This window comes from Saimiri boliviensis, chromosome 1 (assembly GCF_048565385.1).
Source record: "Saimiri boliviensis isolate mSaiBol1 chromosome 1, mSaiBol1.pri, whole genome shotgun sequence".
NCBI classification, from domain to species: domain Eukaryota; kingdom Metazoa; phylum Chordata; class Mammalia; order Primates; family Cebidae; genus Saimiri; species Saimiri boliviensis.
The window spans coordinates 209,642,230-209,660,678 of NC_133449.1; the positions used below are offsets into that span (position 1 = coordinate 209,642,230).

The 18,449-nt window shown below is 34.6% G+C and overlaps 1 pseudogene; it reads left to right on the plus strand.

Moving 5' to 3' along the window:
• LOC101031824 (DNA-directed RNA polymerase II subunit RPB11-a pseudogene) overlaps positions 1-17,509 on the plus strand; it is a 32,041-nt pseudogene extending 14,532 nt beyond the window's left edge.
• The last annotated feature ends 940 nt before the right edge of the window (positions 17,510-18,449 follow it).

Consider the following 18,449-nt stretch of genomic DNA (forward strand, 5'->3'; position numbering starts at 1 on the left):
GACTGTGTGCAGTGTACCTTTGTCATCCAGAGATCTAAGTTGTCATTGAAATATTATCATTTTCATCTACTTTTAAAATTTTACCTTTCTATCTACATACTGCAAATTTATTCTTTTCCATGTGCAGTTTTTGAGTTTTGACAAATACACCTTAATTAAAATATAGAATGGTCTTGTTACTCCAAAAAAAAAAAAAAAATGATCTGCTCTATAGTAACACCTTCTCTAAGCCTCTTAAATTCTGGCAACCACAATTCTGTTAAAAATAGATAAAGCATTTGAAAAGCAAATTAATGTGCTTGGTAGTTAGAGACTCCTAAAAGGAAGTATGTAATAGAAATTATGACATGTTACTACAAACATAATAAAAAGTATGATTGGGCACTTTATTATACAACCCTCACCTATTTGGCTGCAACTTGCAAAGGTAGTGAATTGTAATAATATCTGAGGTTTATAGCTATTATTTCTTTGAAGAAAAATATTTGATTCTTAAGTAATTGCTAGAACATAACAATTGATTATTAACAAAAGAGAGCATAAAACTGATTTTTTCTTCTAATTTGGAAAAAAAAATCACAAATTCAAGAAAAAATGGAGAAAATGGGATAATATAGGATAATAATTTAGTGAAAGGAAGTAGGCCCTAAACATACTTTCATAAAAAAAAAAAAATCAAAAGAAAAAAATCTCATTACGGTTTTGATAAAGATTCGTTTGCTGATATTTTGTGATTTTATTAGGAAGTCTATAGAACAGACAGTTATTTGTGAAACTTTACAAAGTGTTTGCATATCCCACTAGGATAAAACATACAAATGAACAGAAGATTTGACAGAAGGAAACACACACACACACACACACACACATTATAAAGCTATACTATGTTTTTGACCAACAAGAATAAACAAAAAGTAGCTTCTTAATTCGACTATTTAATAGTAAATAGATTTTTAGTTTCACCAAAAAGTGCACTTAATTTTTCAGAAAACAACTTAATTGACTTTTTCTTTCATGAAGAGTAGTTTTCATGACCCAAATCATTTAACATAGTTAATAGTAATATACCTTACGTTAAAATATACATAGACTTTCTTTCTATAGTATAATGTATATTGTATATAGTAGATTATACATGATTTATTTTAACTTGTACAAACCCATTTCTCATAAGACAGTACATTATTAAGTAAATATATATTGAATTGTGTGCTGTGATGGGTTTACCTACTTTTATTGTTGAAGGGGTGGCTGCCAGATACAATGTGCCATATCCTAATGTCTGAAGAGCTGGCAGAAAAAAAGTTAAAGTTTTATAAAATAAATAGCCAGAATTATGCTAAAAATACTTGAAACATTATTCCGTACTGCAATTTTTCTCCCGTGTGTATGGTTTAGTAGTCTTAACCATTGAAAGAATCCCTCTTTGACAATTTTGGAAATTGAAAAATGCAAAAGTCACATGAACATGTACTTTTCAAAAATACTTAAGAGATTTTATTTCATCATTGCACAGGTATGCTAATTAAAGCAGCACTGTAGAAATACTGTAACTTGGTTATTCTAAAGTCCATGTGACTTTGTATGAGTAGAGATTGTTTCAAATGACCTAAATTATTGACTGAATACATCAAAGACATTAAAATTTAGCCCTGTGCTTCCAGACATACATTTCAGAAGATGTGGACCTTTGAAATTATGGCAATAACTTGAAAGAAATCCGAAATCAGTCGAGCTGGGAGGATTTTAGAAGATTCTCTTAGCACTTACAGAATTTAGAAGATTCGCCAAGCATTTATAAAACTCCTTTGATATCATGATGTCTAATGAGACATTATAGGATTTAAGGCTATGGATCCCCACTCTTAGCTCCCTGGTGATCACAGTGAACCATGCTTTCATGCAGAAAAGCCAAGAACTCACTCCTATTGCAATTTTATTTTAAATACATAAAATAATGTAAACTTTTTGGGGGATGGTGGAGGGGAAAGCACCCTATCTGTGTCATCTTACCTTGGAGATGTTTGTTGTTTAGTTCTGGATTTTTAACCAGGACTACTTCCCTATGTCAAGTCAATACAGTTGCCCAGAATTACAATCCGGTTTACATTAAAAGTGAGAGTCAAATTAAACACAAAATGTAAAATGGCAACACATGCACAAGTAACTACCAGTGGGGCACATCTCTTAAGAGGCTAAAACAATGAGATTATATCCATAGAGTAAACCTGGAGAAATTACTGATTTCAAACATTTGGGGGCTGATAAAGTAGTAATTTTGCTTATGTTTTATTTTTCTAGTATTGTAACGAATTATCACAAATTTAATAGCATACAATAACACAAATTTATTATATTACAGTTTTTGAGTTCAGAGTTCTGAAATGCATCTCACTGGATAAAAACAAGGTGTCAGCAGGGCTGCATTCTTCTAGAGGCTCTAATAATCTATTTTCCTGCCGTTTTCAACTTTTAAATACTCTCTACCTTCCTTTCCTCCTAGCCCCTTCTTTCATTTTCAAAGCTAACAGACAGCATCTTCAAATTTCTCTTTGATTTACTCTTCAGCCTCTTTCTTCCACTTGTATAAAAACACTTGTGATTACATTGAGCCTGCCTGGATAATCTAGTACAATCTTTCCATCTTGGAGTCAGCTGATTAGCAATATGAATTCTGCATCCTTAATCAGTGAAACAATTGTGGGGGTGTAGTATCAGTTCTTGGGATTTTGCCTCTAATACATACCTATAAATGTCTATAACCTTTTTACCTCCAAGGATAGCAAGGTGATAATGTTGATTTGCACTTCAGTGGAACATTTGTTACGTTAAGTGGAGGAAACACTCCTCTTAATCAACAGAACTCTAAGTAAAGAAACAAGAAGGCAAAGTATTACATATGTATTATCAGATTTAATAATGAGATACGTAATTTTTCCTTTTACCCATCAGGTATGACATCTGGACCTATATTCTAGCTGTTGGAAAAAACTCACTATGTATTGGTCACTGGTTTAAAGTATATAAAACATCATGCAAGACAGCACCCAAATTTGTAAAGTGTCGCCTAACTGGTATAGTATTGAATCTTCAATATGTCATTCTATCATTCTATCAAACCAGCTGTTTTAAGTTATGCTAATACCAATGAATATAGTGTGAGTGAGTCCTTTAATTTACTTAATTTGCTATAAAAGTTTTGCTATAAAACAAGTTCCCTAATATGAAGTTCATATTACTGAGCCCCAATGATGGCTTGAATATACATATAAATATATTTATTAATCAATTTGTTTTTTCCTACCTTCTACTATTTTAAGATGATTTATAAGTAATAATTAACTTTATAATGTCACTATAATTCCTTTATCAGGTATCAGAAATCTCGGGCTCAGAAATATTGAGTTACCTATTATATCTAAAACCAGAGAAATAGTAAATGAAAGATATCTTTTAATGATTGTTTCTTTAGCCTCAAGTCTAGTCCTTTTTGTGTAATACTAAGTTGATATCATTAAAATTGTTTAAATAATCATATTGGTAAGAGTATAAAATTTACTAACACATTATGGACGAATATAATAAAACTTTTTCATTATGCATATAGTTATTTTCAGTTTCAATGTTTCTTATCTGTCAAATGAAATTCTAGGAGGTAATACCATAGAGAATATTTTATTATTCCACAAGACAAAAGTGTTTTAAATTTCCTGTTAGTTTCAAAAGAATATGTGTATATATGTGTGTATATATACACATATACACACGATCATATGTGTGTGTATACACATGATTGTGTGTATGTGTGTGTCTGTGTCTGCGTGTGTGTGTGTGTGTGTGTGTGTGTGTGTGTATACACACACACAAATATATACCTAGATCATTTTGTTTTTTGGTAAATTATTCTAGGATAATTTACCCTTATCAGTTAACCCACTTGAGCAAAAAGTGAGGTTTGTCAAATAAGAAGAGTTTAAAATAATAAATAATATATGTGTACATAAAACTTCAATATTGCACTACTTTTTTCTGTAATGGGATTTAAAATTAATGGATTGAAACCAGATGGAGACACAATGCACAAATAATTTATCTTGCATCTTTCATATAGAAAAATCAGTGTATGAAAGAAAAGTGAAAACATTAAAAAAAAGGAAACCTTAGGTATTCATAAGAATCAGTTGGCAAAGGGAATTAAATTATTTCTTCTTAAAAATAAGGACAAATTTGAACTACAGTTGCATGTAATGTGATATTTTTTAATGAATCCTGGAACAGAAAAAAAGAAAAATGATGGAGAAATGGGAAGTAATCAGTGCAAAAAAGATGAAATCATCAAAGACCAGAACACCTCTCCTCCTCCAAGGGATCACAGCTCCTCACCAGCAAGGGAAAATAACAGGATGGAGAATGAGTTTGATGAATTGACAGAAGCAGACTTCAGAAGTGGGGTAATAACAAACTTCTCTGAGCAAAAGGAACGTATTCTAACCCAATAAAAAGAAACTAAAGACCTTGAAAAAAGGTTAGACGAAATGCTAACTAGAATAACCAGCTTAGAGAAGAACATAAATGACTTGATGGAACTGAAAAACACAGCACAAGAACTTCATAAGGCATACACAAGTTTTAATAGCCAAATTGATCAAGCAGAAGAAAGGATATCAGAGATTCAAGATCAAATCAATAAAATAAAATTAGAAGGCAAGATTAGAGAAAAAAGAGTGAAAAGAAATAAATAAAGCTTCCAAGAAACATGGTATTATATTAAAAGACCTGGTCTATGCTTAATCAGTATACCTGAATGTGATGGGGAGAATGAATCCATGTTGGAAAACACTTTTGAGGATATTATCCAGGAGAACTTCCCCAACCTAGCAAGGCAGGCCAACATTCAAATCCAGGAAATATAAAGAACACCACAAAGATATTCTTCAAGAAGAGCAATCCCAAGGCACATAATTGTGAGATTTACCAGGGTTGAAATGAAGGATAAATGCTAAGGACAGACAGAGAGATAGTTTGTGTCACCCACAATGGGAAGCCCATCAGACTCACAGTGGATTTCTCAGCAGAAACCCTACAAGCCAGAAGAGCATGGGTTCAATATTCAAAATCATTAAAGAAAAGAACTTTCAACCCAGAATTTCATATCCAGCCAAATCAAGTTTCATAAATGAAGGAGAAATTATGGACAAGCAATTGCTGAGAGATTTCATCACCACTAGACCTGCCTTACAAGAGCTCCTGAAAGAAGCAGTAAACATGGAAAGGAACAACCAGTAGCACCCCCTGCAAAAACAAATGAAATGGTAAAGAACAATGATGCAATAAAGAAATTGTCAACTAATGGGCAAAACAACAAGCTAGTAACAAAATGTCAGGATCAAATTCATACATAGCAATATTAACATTAAAAGTAAATGACCTAACTGCCCCAATCAAAAGACACACTGGCAAACTGGATAAAAAGTCAAGATCTCTATTAGGCCCACTTGGTCCAGATCTGCATTCAAGTCCTGGATATCCTTGTTGATTTTCTGTCTTGTTGATCTGTCTAATATTGACAGTGGAGCTTTAAAGTCTCCCACTATTATTGTGTGGAAGTCGAAGTCTCTTTGTAGGTCTTTAAGAACTTGCTTTATGTATCTGGATGCTCCAGTACTGGGTACATATATATTTGGGATAGTTAGCTCTTCTTGTTCTACAGAACTCTCCCCACCAAATCCACAGAATATGCATTCTTCTCAGCACCACATCACACTTATTCTAAAATTAACCACCTAATTGGAAGTAAATCACGCCTCAGCAAATACAAAAGAATGGAGAACATAACAGTCTCTCAGATCACAGTGCAATTAACTTAGAACCCAGTATTAAGAAAGTCACTCAAAACCACACAACTACATGAAAACTGAACAACTTGCTCCTGAATGACAACTGGCTGAACATGAGATAAAGGCAGAAATATAGATGTTCTTTGAAACCAATGAGAATGAAGACACAATGTACCAGAATCTCTGGGACACATTTAAAGCAATGTATGGAGGGAAATCTGTAGCAATAAATGCCCACGTGAGAAGCAAGGAAAGATCTAAAATCGACACCCTATCCTCAAAATTGAAAGAGTCAAGTAGCAAAATCAAAAAAATTCAAAAGGTAGCAGAAGACAAAAAATAAATAAGATCAGAGCAGAACTGAAGGTGATAGAGACATAAAAAACTTTTCAAAAAATAAAAAATCCAGGAGCTGTTTTTTTTTTTTAAAGATCAACAAAATAGACAACAAAATAGACAGACCACTAGCCAGACTAATAAAAAAGAAAAGAGAGAAGAATCAGATAGATGCAATAAGAAATTGTAAAGCGAATAACACCACCAATTCCACAGAGATACAAGCTACCATCAGAGATTACTACAAACAGCTTTAGGCACATAAACCAGTAAATCTGGAAGAAATGGATAAATTCTTGGACATGTGCACCCTCCCAAGACTAAACCAGGAAGAAGTTGAATCCCTGAATAGACTAGTAACAAGATCTAAAACTGAGGCAGCAATTAATAGCCAACCAACCAAAAAAGTCCAGATCCAGAAAGGTTTACAGCCGAATTCTACCAGATGTATAAAGAGGAGCTGGTATCATTTCTTCTGAAACTATTCCAAACAATACAAAAAGAGGGAATCCTCCCTAACTCATTCTATGAGATCAACATAATCCTGATACTCAAACCTGGCAGAGACACAACTGTAAAAGAAAACTTCAGGCCAATATCCATGATGAACATCTATGCAATAATCTTCAATAAAATACTGGCAAACCGAATGCAACAGCACATCAAAAAGCTTATTCATCACAATCAAGCCAGCTTCATCCCAGGGATGCAAACCTGCTTCAGCATATGCAATTCTATAAACTTAATTCATCATATAAACAGAACCAAAGACAAAAAGGGCATGATCATATTAATAGATGCAGAGAAGGCTTTCAACAAAATTCAACAGCTCTTAATACTAAAAACTCTCAATAAAGTAGGTATTAATGGAACATATATCAAAATGATAAAAGCTATGGAACATATATCAAAATGATAAAAGCTATGGAACATATATCAAAATGATAAAAGCTATTTATGATAAAGCCACAGCTACTATCATACTGAGTGGACAAAAACTGGAAAGATTTCCTTTGAAAACTGGCACTAGACACGTATGCCCTCTCTCACCATTCCTGTTAAATATAGTATTAGAAATTCTAGCCAGAGCAATCAGGCAAGAAAAAGAAATAAAGGGTATTTAATTAGGAAAAGAGGAAGTCAAAATGTCTCTATTTGCAGATGAAATTATTGTATACATATATAGAAGACACTATCATCTCAGCCCAAAATCTCCTTAAGCTGATAAACAACTTCAGCAAAGTCTCAGTATGCAAAATCAATGTGCAGAAATCACAAGCATTCCTATACACCAATAAGAGACAGAGAGCCAAACTATGAGGAACTCCCCTTCATAATTGCTACAAAGAGAATAAAATACCTAGGAATACAACTAACAAAGTTGTGAATAACCTCTTCAAGGAGAACTACAATCCACTGCTCAAGGAAATAAGAGAGGACACAAACAAATGGAAAAACATTCCATGTGCATGGTTAGGAAGAATCAATATCGTGAAAATGGCCAAACTGCCCAACGTAATTTATAGAGTCAGTGCTATCCCCATCAAACTACCATTGAATTTCTTCACAGAACTGGAAAAAATACTTTAAACTTCATATGGGAACAAAAGAGAGCCCTCATAGCCAAGGCAATCCTAAGCAAAAACAACAAAGCTGGAGGCATCATGCTACCTTACTTCAAATTATACTACAAGGCTATAATAATCAAAACCACATGGTACTGGTATCAAAACAGATACAGACCAGTGGAACAGAACAGAGACATCAGAAGTAACGCCACACGTCTACACCATCTGATCTTTGACAAACCTGACAAAAACAAGCAATGGGGAAAGGATTCCCTGTTTAATAAATGGTGTTGGGAAAACTGGCAAGCTATGTGCGGAAGGCTAGAACTGGACCCCTTCCTGACACCTTACATTAAAATTATCTCTAGAAGGATTAAAGATTTAAACATAAGACCTAACACCATAAAAACCATGGATGAAAACATAGGCAAAACCATTCAGGACATAGGCGTAGGTAAGGACTTCATGACTAAAACACCAAAAAGCAATGGCAACAAAAGCCAAAATAGACAAATTGGATCTAATTAAACTCCAGAACTTCTGTACAGCAAAAGAAATAATCATTAATGTGAACTGGCAACCAATAAATCTGCAATCTACTCATCTGACAAGGGCTAATGTTCAGAATCTACAAAGAACTAAAGCATATTTACAAGAAAAATATAAACAAACCCATAAAAAATGGGTACAGGATATGAACAGGCACTTTGAAAAAGAAGACATTTATGAGGCCAACAAACATGTAAAAAGCTTATCATCACTGGTCATTAGAGAAATGTAAATCAAAACCATATTGAGATACCATCTCACACCAGTTAGAATAGCAATCATTAAAAAAATCAGTAGAAAAGAGATGCTGGAGAGGATTTGGAGATACAGGAACACTGTTAATGGGAGTTTAATGTAGTTCAGCCATTGTGGAAGACAGTGTGGTGATTCCTCAAGGACCTAGAAATAGAAATTCCATTTGACCCAGCAATCCCATTACTGAGTATATATCCGAAGGATTATAAATTGCTCTAGTGTAAAGCCACATGCACACATATGTTCATTGTGGCACTGTTTACAATAGCAAAGATTTGGAACCAACCCAGAAGCCCATCAGTGATAGACTGGACAAAAATATGTGGCACATATACACCATGGAATAGTATGCAGTCATAAATAAAGATGAGTTCATGTCCTTTCTAGGGACATGGATGAACGTGGAAACCATCATTCTCAGCAAACTGACACATGAACAGCAAACCAAACACCACATCTACTCACTCATAGGTGGATGTTGAACAATGAGAACACCGGCACTGGGAGGGCAACATTGCACACTGGGGTCCATTGTGGGGTGGAGTATTAGGTGGACAGCAGGGGTTAGGGAGGTTGGGGAGGCATAAAATTGAAAGAAATGCCTGATGCAGGTGAAGCAGGGATGGAGACAGCAAACCACAAAGAGCGTGTGTGTACCTATGCAACAATCTTGCAAGATCTGCACATATTCCTCAGAACTTGAAGTACAAAAAAAAAAAGAGAGAAAAAAAGAAAAAAAGACAATGTCTACTATGTGCAGATATCCAATATATTTCTTAGAGTTATAATTTTAAAATATTTCACATCAAAGTATAAAAGTAATTTTCACTTTATATGAATATTCCAATATGACTGTGGTTGATCTGTCAATATGAGTGATACAAATTTAAGAAGAAAGGACATAATTTAGATGTATTCAGTTTACAATAGGAACATGGCCATAAATGCAGGTGTCAGTTATGAATACAAGCAAGTTTCAAGTAGAAAGGAAATGAAACTATGTGAATATAATTTTAAAACCACAGTAAGGGTGTAGAAACATATTGATGTTAAGGGATTAAAACTATGCCAGAAACACAGACTAACTTCATATGGAAAACAAATAATATTTTATTTTTTAATTTATAGTTAAATGATGCTGATAGCCCATTATACAAAAGGTAAAAACTCTTAAAGATACAAGTCAAAATTGTATGCTTTCATAGGGCCAAATATTAATACTCTAGCTATAAGATTTTAAGCTTTGATTGCTTTATTAGAATCAGAGTAAGAATGTATTACAAAGAAAAACCATTCAAATAAATATTTTTCCATGCCCAGGAAAAGGTAATGTAGGATCTGTGTAAACAAATGCAAAGGAATGAAGAGGTAATTGGTGAAGATATAAAACAATTGCCTTCTTTAAGAGCACACACACAGTCACACACTCAGTGCTTCAGAGCTTAAACAGTTGTTGAAAGCTTTGCAAAAAAGCAAAAACAAAAATATAAAACTTTTTATAAAATGGCATCTTAAATACAGGGATTTTTTTTGTAAAATGATTAGCTAAGCACACTGTGTGTGTGTGTGTATGTTTATGTATGCATTGAAAAAAACTGATACTTTATGTAAAAATTTTACATGCAAGATAGAACTTCAGGTTAATCAGAAAGGCTTGAGGAATTGCAAGTTCACTATCCTCATTTATGTGGAGATCCACATTTTGCTATTCAGCCCCCCCCACCAAAAAAAAAAAAAATCCAAACAAATGCTACACGTCTGCTTCCTCACCTGAAAAACATAAATTTAATTTAATTTCCCTGAAAGTAATTCGTATTTTGTTCACTTTTTGTTTTGCTAACCCTTTCACTAATAAAGATACCTAGTATCTTAAGCAAAATGACTTTCAAACAAATTTCAAATACATTTCCTCATTTTATTTTCACAGCAAATTATGAAAGTAGAAAAGTCTTGTTATCACCATATTAAATGAGTAAAAAGGGACTTTAGAACACTTAGGTAGGAAAATGAACATCTTAAAATTATTAAGGAGCTGAACCAGATAAATAGCTTAGAACTTTCCGTGACCATACCAAAGTTCCTTTCATTTCAGCATCCTGCTGTTTGCTTTTTGTTTGTGATGAGCAGGTATTTCACGGGAACTTTTGTGTATAACTTCGTTTTGCCACAAAAAATGTGGTAGTCTGACTGTGTATCACTCAACATAATAAACCAAAAGCAGATTCTATCACAAACTCTGTTTTAATTTATAAGCAAAGGCAGCAAGCCATAATGGTATGATTGCTGAAAACAGTTTATGTTGCTTCTCTTCCCTTCATTTTTGTTGGCTTTTTTGTTGTTGTTTCTAGAGTGTATACACGTAAGAATCTAAAAAAGTAGTCATACAATTTTATTAACTTTCATTTTCCAGGAACGGAAATTAAAATACCACATATTCTCACCTAAAAGTGGGAGCTAAATGATAAGATTTTATGAACCCAAAAAGGGAAAGAAGACACTGGGATCTACTTGAGACAGAAGGGTGGGAGGAGGGAGAGGAACACAAAAGATAGCTATTGGGTACTGGGCTTAACACCTGTGTGATGACATAATATATACAACAAATCTTCATGACACATGTTTACCTGTATAACAAACCTTCACATGTACCTCCAAACCTAAAATAAAAGTTAAAAAAAAATCTTTTTTTGGTCTCATATTGTACATTAGATCTCTAGACTTGTTTATCCTGTATTTCCACTATTTGGTATCCTCTGACGTGCATCTCCCCATTTCTTCCCCTGCTCCACCAATGGTAATCACTGTTTTATTCTCTATCTCTGTGTATTTTTAACTGTTTTTTGTAATTTCACATGTAAGTTAAATCATGCAATCGTTTTCTTTCTGTGTCTGCCTTATTTAACTTAGCATAATGTCCTCTAGAGCCATCCATGTTGTAGCAAATGGATCTCTGTCTTTTTAAAGGCTGATTAACATTCGTGTCGGTGTGTGTGTGCGTGTGTGTGTTTATATCACATTTTCTTCATTCATTCACAGATGAGCATTTAGGTTGTTTCCATACCTTGGTTGTTGTAGATAATGCTGAGTTTTTTTGTAACATCGTAGCATTTACTAGTCTAAGGTGAAGAAACATTAAACTTCAAAACCATACTAAGCAATGTAGAAAAATCTGTATTAAAAACAAAAAGAAATAAACAAAAAAAGTGGACTGATATATACTAGAAACAATAATTAATAGGCTAAACATGCTATCTTAAATATTAGTCTTTTTTCATTTTATCTATAATTTATTAACTAATATGGGAAACCTGGCTATTGGGTGATATCTTTTTATTAATGACATTGAGAAAACATTCTTTTAGTTAATACTATAGTATTAACTAAAACATTCTTTAGTTAATACTAAAATTAAAGAAAACATTCTTTAGTTAATACTCCAGTTTTTATTAATGACATTGAGAAAACATTCTTCAGTTAATACTATAGTTTTTAAATTTTATTTTCCAAAACTGAGATTCATGGGATGTTAATGCAAGGTGTCCTTGATAGTATAAATGTAGAAATCTCTACAATAGGCAGTAAAAGTATCTGTATTCTGATGGGGCATAGACTTGCTAGAAGCCTACCTAAAATTGCCTTCTTTTTTTTTCAACTCACTTTTCCCTTGACTTTTAAAGCACGTATTTACCTTTTTAAGAACTTTGTCAGCAAATGGATTTACTAATATGAGTCATTCTATGGACCTAGAGGCTGAATCTGATCACTGCTTTACTCTGTAAACAAGACAAGGCTATCAGTAATCTTATGACATGGACATCTATATTGGCTTCTTGTATTACAGCCAGACGTATAAGCAATTAATAGGAGGGACAAGACATAAATTATTGGATAACATTAGTGTTTGTGAACTACCCAGTTTAGAACTATATGTTAAAATCATAAGGCACTATGATTACATGCTGCCTCTGCAAGTTTTTATTTAGTAGAGACATCACAGCATTTCATCATTTATTTGTCTTCTGCAGTTATCACTTTTATTTGTTGAGCAGTTTGTATTTTAATCCATTTTTAAAAATCTACCTACATTTTGAATGCTGTTCAAGCTTAGGTGATCTATAAGCATGAATATATATTTTTTAATCTATGGCCCTATATACTAGGAACACTTGTTTACATGTCAAACAAGCTTCTTTAACATATTAACCAATATCTAACCTAGCTGTCAAAATAAAAAGGTGCGATGGGGTATAGGAAGTTGTTGAGAACAGTCTGAAATCCAAAGAATGAAATAAATTAATACATCTTTACCTTTTGACTCCTTGACCACGTATGCCATTATCCACTAAAGCTAATACATATCCTTTCCTGATTCTCAATTGCTAGTTTGCTTTCCTCTCTCCTCTCAACACTTCTTCTCAAAAATGTTTCATCTTAATAGAATAAACATCTATCTTCTGCAATTCAAAATAATAAATTTAACATGTAGCTTCACTCATACTTATTTTATTTTATCTAGATGAAAGAAATATTTCTGACCTAGTCCAGACATAGAGGCCTAGGACATTATACTGTTAAATCACTAGAAGCCAAAAAGTTACTCATTTTCAAAATTTTAACCGAATCTAAATAGTCTAATAAATAAGCTGTTCCCTAGACAAATAATATGAAGTAAAATATACAATGAATAATAATAATAATTGATTTTTGCTTCATTTATTTTGGTTAAACTAAATAAACATCAAGGTATTCTGTGTAAAGAATAATGATTTTTTGAAGAATACCAACATTTTACCTTGACATGAGGTTTCACAAAAAGAATTATTTATTTTATATCTCACAGTACAGACTTAGAGAATGTTTTTTTTGTTGTGTTTGTTGTTCCCTTCTGAACTACCTCCATCTTGAGTTTGGCATTCTACTATGTATTGATCTGCCCACTATGAATACCGGGATCTTAATACATACTTAAATTCAAACATTATAATTTATCCATCATTCACACACACAACAGGTTGTGGAAAATGTATATTAGTAAAAAAAAATGGATTTTTAAAAAGTGTATGCCAAAATAAATTCTATCTTTTATGAATAAATTTATAAATAAATTGCAATTAACTTGTTATAACATATGTCAGTAGAACCGAGTCTGAGGAATTAACAAGGATAAGAAATCCATTTGAAGAGTCCTATCAGAACAATGTGAATTCTGCTCAAATTGAAGCAAGAACAAATGTTAAACTTGTGGCAAAGCTTGGGTGGAATGATGGTGAAATCATTGATGGGTTCTGAAAAGTTTATAGGGATGATGCCACAAAGAAGTCAGCAGTTTACAGATTGTTAATGCCCTAATGAAGAATACCAATGATTAACAGTATACACAATAGCCAACACCATAGACATCTCAATTGGTTCAGCTTACATTCCATCTGAAAAATGTTTATCAAATTTCAAACTCAGTAAGTACTAAAATATTTGTGCCCAGATCAGCTACTGACAAGACTAGAAATTTCTTTCTTTCTTTTTTTTTTTTTTTTTTTTAGATGTGAGCCTCCCCTGCCACCCAAGTGTCCTTCTATCTATGCCTCTGTCTTTCTGTGGGTTCCTTTGGCTCTGATCCTAGTTCTCTTATTTGATTCCTATCTTTCCATTTTCTGTGTCTTGCTGTCCTGTGCCCCTATCCCTTTTCTCCCTCTGTATCTCCCTTTCCCACTATCTTTATTTTTATTTTTATTTATTTATTTTTTTGAGATGGAGTCTCATTCTATCACCCAGGTTGGAGGCAGTGGTAAAATCTTGGCTCACTGCAACCTCTGCCTCCTGGGTTCAAGTGATTGTCCTGTCTCAGCCTCCCCAGTAGCTGGGACTAGAGGTATGCACTACCATGCCTGGCTAATTTTTGTATTTATTTTTATTTCTAATTATTATTTTTTTATTTATTTTTATTACATTTTAAGTTTGGGGTACATATGAAGAACATGCAAGATTGTTGCATAGGTACACACATGGCAGCGTGATTTGCTGCCTTCCTCCCCTTCACCTATATCTGACATTCCTCTCCATGCCGTCTCTCCCCAACTCCTCACCTCCTGCTGTCCCTCCCCTATTTCTCCCAAGAGACCCCAGTGTGTGATGCTACCCTCCCTGTGTCCATGTGTTCTCATTGTTCAACACCCACCTACAAGTGAGAACATGTGGTGATTGATTTTCTATTCTTGTGTCAATTTGCTGAGAATGATGGTTTCCAGGTTCATCCATGTCCCTACAAAGGACACAAAATCATCGTTTTTGATGGCTGCATGATATTCCATGGTGTATATGTGCCACATTTTCCCTGTCCAGTCTATCATCGATGGGCATTTGGGTTGGTTCCAGGTCTTTGCTATTGTGAACAGTGATGCAATGAACATTCATGTGTGTGAGTCCTTATGGTAAACGATTTACAATCCTTTGGATATATACCTAGTAATGGCATTGCTGGGTCAAATGGAATTTCTATTTATAGACCCTTGAGGAATCGTCACACTGTCTTCCACAATGGTTGAGCTAATTTACACTCCCACCAACAGTGTAAAAGTGTTCCTATTTCTCCACATCCTCTCCAGCATCTGTTGTCTCCAGATTTTTTAATAATCGCCATTCTAATTGGCATGAGACGGTATCTCAATGTAGTTTTGATTTCCATTTCTCTAATGACCAGTGATGATGAGCATTTTTTCATATGTTTGTTGGCCTCATGAATGTCTTCTTTTGTAACGTGCCTGTTCATATCCTTGCCCACTTTGGAATGGGCTTGTTTTCTTCTTGTAAATCTGTTTTAGTTCTTTGTAAATTCTGGTTATCAGCCCTTTGTCAGATGGGTAGACTGTAAAAATATTTTCTCATTCTGTTGGTTGCTGATTCACTCTAATGACTGTTTCTTTTGCTGTGCAGAAGCTGTGGAGTTTGATTAGGTCCCATTTATCTATTTTGTCTTTTGTTGCCAATGCGTTTGGTGTTTTAGTCCTGAAGTCCTTGCCTATACTTATGTCCTGAATGGTTTTGACTAGGTTTTCTTCCAGGGTTTTTTATGGTGGTAGGTCTTATGTTTAAGTCTTTAATTCATCTGGAGTTAATTTTAGTGTAAGATGTCAGGAAGGAATCCAGTTTCTGCTTTCTGCATATGGCTAGCCAGTTTTCCCAACACCATTTATTAAACAGGGAATCCTTTCCCCATTGCTTGCTTTTGTCAGGTTTGTCAAAGATCAGATGGTCGTAGATATGTTGTGTTGCCTCCGAGGCCTCTGTTCTGTTCCATTGGTCTATATCTCTGTTTTTGTACCAGTACCATGCTGTTTTGATTACTGTAGCCTTTTAGTATAGTTTGAAGTCTGGTAGTGTGATGTCTCCCACTTTGTTCTTTTTTCTTAGAATTGACTTGGCTATGTGGGCTCTCTCTTTTTGTCCCAGATGAAGTTTAAGGTGTTTTTTTCCAGTTCTGTTAAGAAGGTCATTGGTAGCTTGATGGGGATAGCATTGAATCTGTAAATTACTTTGGGCAGTATGGCCATTTTCATGATATTGATTCTTCCTAACCATGAACATGGAATGTTTCTCCAACTGTTTGTGTCTTCTCTTATTTTGTTGAGCAGTGGCTTGTAGTTCTCCTTGAAGAGGTCCTTTACGTTCCTTGTTAGTTGTATTCCTAGGTATTTTATTATCTTTGGAGTAATTGTCAATGGCAGTTCATTCTTGATTTGGCTCTCTTTAAGTCTGTTATTGGTGTATAGGAATGCTTGTGCTTTTTGCACATTGATTTTGTATCCTGAGACTTTGCTGAAGTTGCTTATCAGTTTCAGGAGATTTTGGGCTGAGACAATGGGGTTTTCTAGATATACAATCATGTCATCTGCAAATAGAGACAATTTGACTTTCTCCTTTCCTATTTGAATAACGTTTATTTATTTTTCTTGCCTGATTGCTCTGGCTAAAACTTCCAGTACTAGAACTAAGGCTCTGGGGGCCTGCCTGCACATTCTGGGGTGCCAGGGGCCCCAGCCCTCTCCAGGACAGGAGATCTGGGATGCCTGGCTGCTGGAGTACATGTGTTCACAATGGTTACTCCCCAAAACCCCTAGTTCTCACTCATCCCCAACTCAAGTCTAAGTAATAGCAAAATGGAGAAATAATGGCCTCCCGCCTCCTCACCATGACCTGCCTGGCCTTCCGTGTCTAAGAGAGCAGGTCAGAAGTCACCATGGGGAATTCTAGCCCACCACCTGGGGGATGTTCCAACACCATGCTGGTGATTTTGGTAGCTGTAGTTGTGTGTGTGTGTGCATCTGTGGGGTGTGTTCTGTGACATCCCATCTCCAGGGTACATCCCCCAATGTCCCCAGATACCCTACTCCCTCCACAATAACAGAAACACTCCCAGGACTCTGGCGAGAGAGTGAGGACAGATAACTGCTGTCACTCCAGAAGCCATTTTTTAATCAATAAAATTGAGTGTCAACTATTAAAAAAAAAAAAAAAAAAAAAAAAAAAAAAAAGCATGAAGCCCCTCCAGGCTTCCAGTCCTTCTTGCTCTTCAAAGATGAGAAGAAGATCACCATTAACAAGGACACCAAGGTACCCAATGCCTATTTGTTCACCATCAACAAAGAAGACCACACACTGGGAAACATCATTAAATCACAATTGCTAAAGGACCCGCAGGTGCTATTTGCCAGATACAAAGTCCCCCAACCCTTGGAGCACAAGCTCATCATCTGAGTGCAGACCACACTAGACGACAGCCCTCAGGAGGCCTTCACCAACGCCATCACTGACCTCATCAGCCAGCTTTCCCTGCTGGAGGAGTGCTTCCAGGTGGCCATCAAAGACAAGCAGAAAGGAATTCAGCAGTGGGCCGGAAGGGGCTCTGCTCAGCCTGTGAGCCCAGTTCCTACCTGCGTGTCCTGTACAGATTCTCTGTTATATTCCTAATAAAGTATGGCAGGACGAGAAAACAAAAAAACAAAAAACTAGAAATTTCAATGAAAATTTTAAACAAGTGAGATCAAGATCCTAAAGTATTTATTTAATGAATAGTAACAGAAGACGAAATGTGGCTTTACTTAAATGATCATGAATACAAATTACAATCAGAACAACAATGGCTACTAAGAAGTGTAATTTGTTAAGTCAAAGCAAAAGTGGATCTGTCAAGAGCAAAGGCTGTGGTAACAGTTTTTTTGGTATGCTCAGGGCTTTTTTTTTTTTTTTTTTTTTTGACTTTCTGGAGGGTCAGATAAAAACAGCATAGTCTTACTAGGAGAGTTCTATGAGAAGGTTACCCAAAGCTTTGTAGAAAAGAACCCAGTAAATGTTCACCAGAGTCCTCCACCACGAAGCTGCTCCTGCTCATTTCTTTGATCAAATAAATGCAATTTGGTGAGAGTTTTGATGGGAAATCATGAAGCATCCACCTCATAGTCTTAATCTGGCACCTTCTGATTTCTCTTTGTTTTCTAATCTTAAACATCTGTAAAAAGGCACACTTTTATTTTCAATTAATAATGTAAAACAACACTGCATGAACATGCATCAATTCCCAAGACACTCAGTTCTTAGGAAATGGGCTTCCTGGATGTTATCATTGCTTACAAAAGTTTTTGAAGTTAATGCAGCTTATGTAGACAAATAAAGCTTATATATTTTTAAAATTTTTACCTTTTAATTCTATTTTCTATGAACATTTTGAAGTTTGTATAAGTTTATGCTTTTACACACATATATATTTGTGGGGGGGTGTGTGTGTATAATTTTTTAATCTTTTAACACTATGCATCATCATATCATAAGGTATATCTTCTGGGATACACTTATACCAGATAAATGAACTAAAAATAATTGCTAAGTAAATATTGAATGTATTTATACATTT